Source organism: Anopheles marshallii (assembly GCF_943734725.1).
Source record: "Anopheles marshallii chromosome X unlocalized genomic scaffold, idAnoMarsDA_429_01 X_unloc_84, whole genome shotgun sequence".
In the NCBI taxonomy this organism is placed as follows: domain Eukaryota; kingdom Metazoa; phylum Arthropoda; class Insecta; order Diptera; family Culicidae; genus Anopheles; species Anopheles marshallii.
The window spans coordinates 17,501-25,000 of record NW_026525936.1 but is presented as its reverse complement, the minus strand read 5'-3'; positions in this window follow the sequence as shown (position 1 = coordinate 25,000).

Below are 7,500 nucleotides of genomic sequence, written 5' to 3'. Positions count from 1 at the left end.
AACCACGAAAGCTTCCAAGAGTTGAAACATTGCCTATCAAGTAGGCCGTACCAGCCCATAGCAAACCAACCAAGATACTCTAACAGGCCAAGATTGGATCTCAAAATGTTGCTAAGTCCATGGCCACCATAAGCCATTTCTATCAAGAAGGCCATGGACAGTGCTTAGCAACCACGAAAGCTTCCAAGAGTTGAAACATTGCCTATCAAGTAGGCCGTACCAGCCCATAGCAAACCAACCAAGATACTCTAACAGGCCAAGATTGGATCTCAAAATGTTGCTAAGTCCATGGCCACCATAAGCCATTTCTATCAAGAAGGCCATGGACAGTTCTAAACAACCACGAAAGCTTCCAAGAGTTGAAACATTGCCTATCAAGTAGGCCGTAGCAGCCCATAGCAACCCAACCAAGATAATCTAACAGGCCAAGATTGGTTGGAGATTTCAAAATTTGGCTAAGTCCAGATTTTTCTACCCTTCGGGAAAACAACCCTAGTTCACCAAGTTGAACGCGAAAAACTGTCCATAGGATACGCACAAAACGTTTATTGAGTTGGTCACCATATGTGGAAATTATGGTGAAAATAAGCCAAGTTCCGGAGTTTTTAACTCACACGAAACCACGAAAAACTTTCATTAGGAAAACTTGGTTGGAGCACCCTACTGCAGAACACACCGACATGGACGAAATGGTCGACTGGCCAAGAGAAAAAATTTTTGCGGGACCACTCAAAACATCATAGTTAGACCTAGCAAATGATGAAAAGTGAAACCCGCGATCGATTGGAGAAACCTTATTTTACACTGAAAAATTCCACATAAGGAAAATTTGTATGGAGCACCCTACTGCAGAGCACACCGACAGGGCCGGGAAGGAAGGCCCGGTCCAAGAAAAAATTTTTGCGGGACCACTCAAAACATCATAGTTAGACCTAGCAAATGATGAAAAGTGAAACCCGCGATCGATTGGAGAAACCTTATTTTACACTGAAAAATTCCACATAAGGAAAATTTGTATGGAGCACCCTACTGCAGAGCACACCGACAGGGCCGGGAAGGAAGGCCCGGTCCAAGAAAAAATTTTTGCGGGACCACTCAAAACATCATAGTTAGACCTAGCAAATGATGAAAAGTGAAACCCGCGATCGATTGGAGAAACCTTATTTTACACTGAAAAATTCCACATAAGGAAAATTTGTATGGAGCACCCTACTGCAGAGCACACCGACAGGGCCGGGAAGGAAGGCCCGGTCCAAGAAAAAATTTTTGCGGGACCACTCAAAACATCATAGTTAGACCTAGCAAATGATGAAAAGTGAAACCCGCGATCGATTGGAGAAACCTTATTTTACACTGAAAAATTCCACATAAGGAAAATTTGTATGGAGCACCCTACTGCAGAGCACACCGACAGGGCCGGGAAGGAAGGCCCGGTCCAAGAAAAAATTTTTGCGGGACCACTCAAAACATCATAGTTAGACCTAGCAAATGATGAAAAGTGAAACCCGCGATCGATTGGAGAAACCTTATTTTACACTGAAAAATTCCACATAAGGAAAATTTGTATGGAGCACCCTACTGCAGAGCACACCGACAGGGCCGGGAAGGAAGGCCCGGTCCAAGAAAAAATTTTTGCGGGACCACTCAAAACATCATAGTTAGACCTAGCAAATGATGAAAAGTGAAACCCGCGATCGATTGGAGAAACCTTATTTTACACTGAAAAATTCCACATAAGGAAAATTTGTATGGAGCACCCTACTGCAGAGCACACCGACAGGGCCGGGAAGGAAGGCCCGGTCCAAGAAAAAATTTTTGCGGGACCACTCAAAACATCATAGTTAGACCTAGCAAATGATGAAAAGTGAAACCCGCGATCGATTGGAGAAACCTTATTTTACACTGAAAAATTCCACATAAGGAAAATTTGTATGGAGCACCCTACTGCAGAGCACACCGACAGGGCCGGGAAGGAAGGCCCGGTCCAAGAAAAAATTTTTGCGGGACCACTCAAAACATCATAGTTAGACCTAGCAAATGATGAAAAGTGAAACCCGCGATCGATTGGAGAAACCTTATTTTACACTGAAAAATTCCACATAAGGAAAATTTGTATGGAGCACCCTACTGCAGAGCACACCGACAGGGCCGGGAAGGAAGGCCCGGTCCAAGAAAAAATTTTTGCGGGACCACTCAAAACATCATAGTTAGACCTAGCAAATGATGAAAAGTGAAACCCGCGATCGATTGGAGAAACCTTATTTTACACTGAAAAATTCCACATAAGGAAAATTTGTATGGAGCACCCTACTGCAGAGCACACCGACAGGGCCGGGAAGGAAGGCCCGGTCCAAGAAAAAATTTTTGCGGGACCACTCAAAACATCATAGTTAGACCTAGCAAATGATGAAAAGTGAAACCCGCGATCGATTGGAGAAACCTTATTTTACACTGAAAAATTCCACATAAGGAAAATTTGTATGGAGCACCCTACTGCAGAGCACACCGACAGGGCCGGGAAGGAAGGCCCGGTCCAAGAAAAAATTTTTGCGGGACCACTCAAAACATCATAGTTAGACCTAGCAAATGATGAAAAGTGAAACCCGCGATCGATTGGAGAAACCTTATTTTACACTGAAAAATTCCACATAAGGAAAATTTGTATGGAGCACCCTACTGCAGAGCACACCGACAGGGCCGGGAAGGAAGGCCCGGTCCAAGAAAAAATTTTTGCGGGACCACTCAAAACATCATAGTTAGACCTAGCAAATGATGAAAAGTGAAACCCGCGATCGATTGGAGAAACCTTATTTTACACTGAAAAATTCCACATAAGGAAAATTTGTATGGAGCACCCTACTGCAGAGCACACCGACAGGGCCGGGAAGGAAGGCCCGGTCCAAGAAAAAATTTTTGCGGGACCACTCAAAACATCATAGTTAGACCTAGCAAATGATGAAAAGTGAAACCCGCGATCGATTGGAGAAACCTTATTTTACACTGAAAAATTCCACATAAGGAAAATTTGTATGGAGCACCCTACTGCAGAGCACACCGACAGGGCCGGGAAGGAAGGCCCGGTCCAAGAAAAAATTTTTGCGGGACCACTCAAAACATCATAGTTAGACCTAGCAAATGATGAAAAGTGAAACCCGCGATCGATTGGAGAAACCTTATTTTACACTGAAAAATTCCACATAAGGAAAATTTGTATGGAGCACCCTACTGCAGAGCACACCGACAGGGCCGGGAAGGAAGGCCCGGTCCAAGAAAAAATTTTTGCGGGACCACTCAAAACATCATAGTTAGACCTAGCAAATGATGAAAAGTGAAACCCGCGATCGATTGGAGAAACCTTATTTTACACTGAAAAATTCCACATAAGGAAAATTTGTATGGAGCACCCTACTGCAGAACACACCGACAGGGCCGGGAAGGAAGGCCCGGTCCAAGAAAAAATTTTTGCGGGACCACTCAAAACATCATAGTTAGACCTAGCAAATGATGAAAAGTGAAACCCGCGATCGATTGGAGAAACCTTATTTTACACTGAAAAATTCCACATAAGGAAAATTTGTATGGAGCACCCTACTGCAGAACACACCGACAGGGCCGGGAAGGAAGGCCCGGTCCAAGAAAAAATTTTTGCGGGACCACTCAAAACATCATAGTTAGACCTAGCAAATGATGAAAAGTGAAACCCGCGATCGATTGGAGAAACCTTATTTTACACTGAAAAATTCCACATAAGGAAAATTTGTATGGAGCACCCTACTGCAGAGCACACCGACAGGGCCGGGAAGGAAGGCCCGGTCCAAGAAAAAATTTTTGCGGGACCACTCAAAACATCATAGTTAGACCTAGCAAATGATGAAAAGTGAAACCCGCGATCGATTGGAGAAACCTTATTTTACACTGAAAAATTCCACATAAGGAAAATTTGTATGGAGCACCCTACTGCAGAGCACACCGACAGGGCCGGGAAGGAAGGCCCGGTCCAAGAAAAAATTTTTGCGGGACCACTCAAAACATCATAGTTAGACCTAGCAAATGATGAAAAGTGAAACCCGCGATCGATTGGAGAAACCTTATTTTACACTGAAAAATTCCACATAAGGAAAATTTGTATGGAGCACCCTACTGCAGAGCACACCGACAGGGCCGGGAAGGAAGGCCCGGTCCAAGAAAAAATTTTTGCGGGACCACTCAAAACATCATAGTTAGACCTAGCAAATGATGAAAAGTGAAACCCGCGATCGATTGGAGAAACCTTATTTTACACTGAAAAATTCCACATAAGGAAAATTTGTATGGAGCACCCTACTGCAGAGCACACCGACAGGGCCGGGAAGGAGGCCCGGTCCAAGAAAAAATTTTTGCGGGACCACTCAAAACATCATAGTTAGACCTAGCAAATGATGAAAAGTGAAACCCGCGATCGATTGGAGAAACCTTATTTTACACTGAAAAATTCCACATAAGGAAAATTTGTATGGAGCACCCTACTGCAGAGCACACCGACAGGGCCGGGAAGGAAGGCCCGGTCCAAGAAAAAATTTTTGCGGGACCACTCAAAACATCATAGTTAGACCTAGCAAATGATGAAAAGTGAAACCCGCGATCGATTGGAGAAACCTTATTTTACACTGAAAAATTCCACATAAGGAAAATTTGTATGGAGCACCCTACTGCAGAGCACACCGACAGGGCCGGGAAGGAAGGCCCGGTCCAAGAAAAAATTTTTGCGGGACCACTCAAAACATCATAGTTAGACCTAGCAAATGATGAAAAGTGAAACCCGCGATCGATTGGAGAAACCTTATTTTACACTGAAAAATTCCACATAAGGAAAATTTGTATGGAGCACCCTACTGCAGAACACACCGACATGGACGAAAGGGTCGACTGGCCAAGAGAAAAAATTTTTGCGGGACCACTCAAAACATCATAGTTAGACCTAGCAAATGATGAAAAGTGAAACCCGCGATCGATTGGAGAAACCTTATTTTACACTGAAAATTCCACATAAGGAAAATTTGTATGGAGCACCCTGCTGTGGTCACCATCGGTCGAGTTGGTCGAGACGGGCAAAAAATTTTTTTTTCCATATCGTCTCAAAACATGATTTATGGACCTTGTAAATGTTGAAAAGTGAAACAAAATCACTTTTGGAGCGATGAAAATTTTGTATGGGAGGTCCCTACCCGGAACAAATTTTACTAGTAAAGTCATCATTCCGCGACGAGAAATTTGAAAATGGTCAAATATGGTTAAGATGTCATGTTCATTCCCTACTATGGGGGACCAGGTCGTCACGAAAAAATTTTTTTCTCGACCTGGTCAAATGTGGTTCTGCGACGGAGGTTAAACTAATATTGCATAATTTGGCCCAAAAACCCCCCTCTGTCAGAGAACGAAGCCCTTCAAGCTCGATAGCAGACCACATAAGTTGAGATTTGAGGTATCTGAAAGTTGAATATAGAGCGAGGTTCTAAGCGAAGGGATAGCTTAACGTTGAGCATTGAACGCAAAAAAGCTTAGAGATAAGCTTATTATATAACGATTGTGGTGCAGGACACAGCTTAACGTTGAGCTTTGAACGCACATGGCTAGAACTAAGCTAAGAGATACCTATAGTGGTGCATGGAACTGCTCACAAGTTGAGCTTCGAGAAGTCCAAAGGCAAAATGTAGAGCGAGGTTCTAAGCGAAGGGATAGCTTAACGTTGAGCATTGAACGCAAAAAGCTTAGAGATAAGCTTATTATATAACGATTGTGGTGCAGGACACAGCTTAACGTTGAGCTTTGAACGCACATGGCTAGAACTAAGCTAAGAGATACCTATAGTGGTGCATGGAACAGCTCACAAGTTGAGCTTCGAGAAGTCCAAAGGCAAAATGTAGAGCGAGGTTCTAAGCGAAGGGATAGCTTAACGTTGAGCATTGAACGCAAAAAAGCTTAGAGATAAGCTTATTATATAACGATTGTGGTGCAGGACACAGCTTAACGTTGAGCTTTGAACGCACATGGCTAGAACTAAGCTAAGAGATACGGGTAGTGGTGCATGGAACTGCTCACAAGTTGAGCTTCGAGAAGTCCAAAGGCAAAATGTAGAGAGAGGTCCTAGCAGCCTAAAAAACTTCTAGGGCCGACAGCTCACAAGTTGAGTTTCGAACGCAATTAGGCTACCCTGGTAGCCTTGATTTGAAAGCATTAAGGCAATGATATGGTAGAATGCCCGATCTTAAACCTATTGACAGAGAATGTGTACGAGTAAGCATAGATGTGGAGGAGCACATACCCTAAACAGTCCCGAAAGATGGTTAGCTAAGTGATGCATCACAAATGGACTTGGCGCACCAAGTTCACACAGAAACACACACGATCGCGTATATTAAAACCTGTTGTGTGGTGCATCACTAATAAAGTTTGGTGCGTCAAACGAACATGAGAGTTGAGCATATTGGGTATGTGTGATAACACACTTTGCACGACAATCGAGAAACCGCATAAGCTCAGTATAACACAGCAGGGGAAGATTGATGAAAACCAGAGCTAATACATGCAACAGGCCGGGAATGCTGCTTCTGAAGGTGGTAGGACCGGTGCACTTATTAGTTAAACCAATCGGCCGATTGAGTTGAAGTCTGGTACCGATCTTTCACTTGACTGTGCCCCATCAACTATTGATGGTAGTGTAGAGGACTACCATGGTTGTGACGGGAAGCGGGAATCAGGGTTCGATTCCGGAGCTAGTAGAGAGTGCCTGATAAAGGCCATGGTACACATCCAAATCAGGAAAGCAGCAGGAAACACTACCATACATTGCCAGGTGCATAGGAGGATTGCAAGCCCGTAAATTGCCCGATCATAGCCAGCGATGCTGAGAACGGAATTTATTCCTTCGATCGTCGTTGGTTCACATGTTTACTGATGGTTGTACGAACACCATACCCGGTGGTAAGTACAGTGGAGCTCGCCTTCACAACATAATGTTCACCAGTTGGACGCATAGATTGGAATAGCTCACATAGTGTTGGATTGCTGGAAACACACATTCCAGACTGCTCCGGTAGTCATGGAAAGGAGAGGATTGCAAGCCCGTAAATTGCCCGATTATAGCCAACGATGCTGAGAACGGAATTTATTCCTTCGATCGTCGTTGGTTCACATGTTTACTGATGGTTGTACGAACACCATACCCGGTGGTAAGTACAGTGGAGCTCGCCTTCACAACATAATGTTCACCAGTTGGACGCATAGATTGGAATAGCTCACAAGTGTTGGAAAGTTGAACGCACGTTGAAGACCGCTACAGTGGTCTTGGAAAGTAGAGGATTGCAAGCCCGTAAATTGTCCGATCATAGCCAACGATGCTGAGATCGGAATTCATTCCTTCGATCGTCGTTGGTTCACATGTTTACTGATGGTTGTACGAACACCATACCCGGTGGTAAGTACAGTGGAGCTCGCCTTCACAACATAATGTTCACCAGTTGA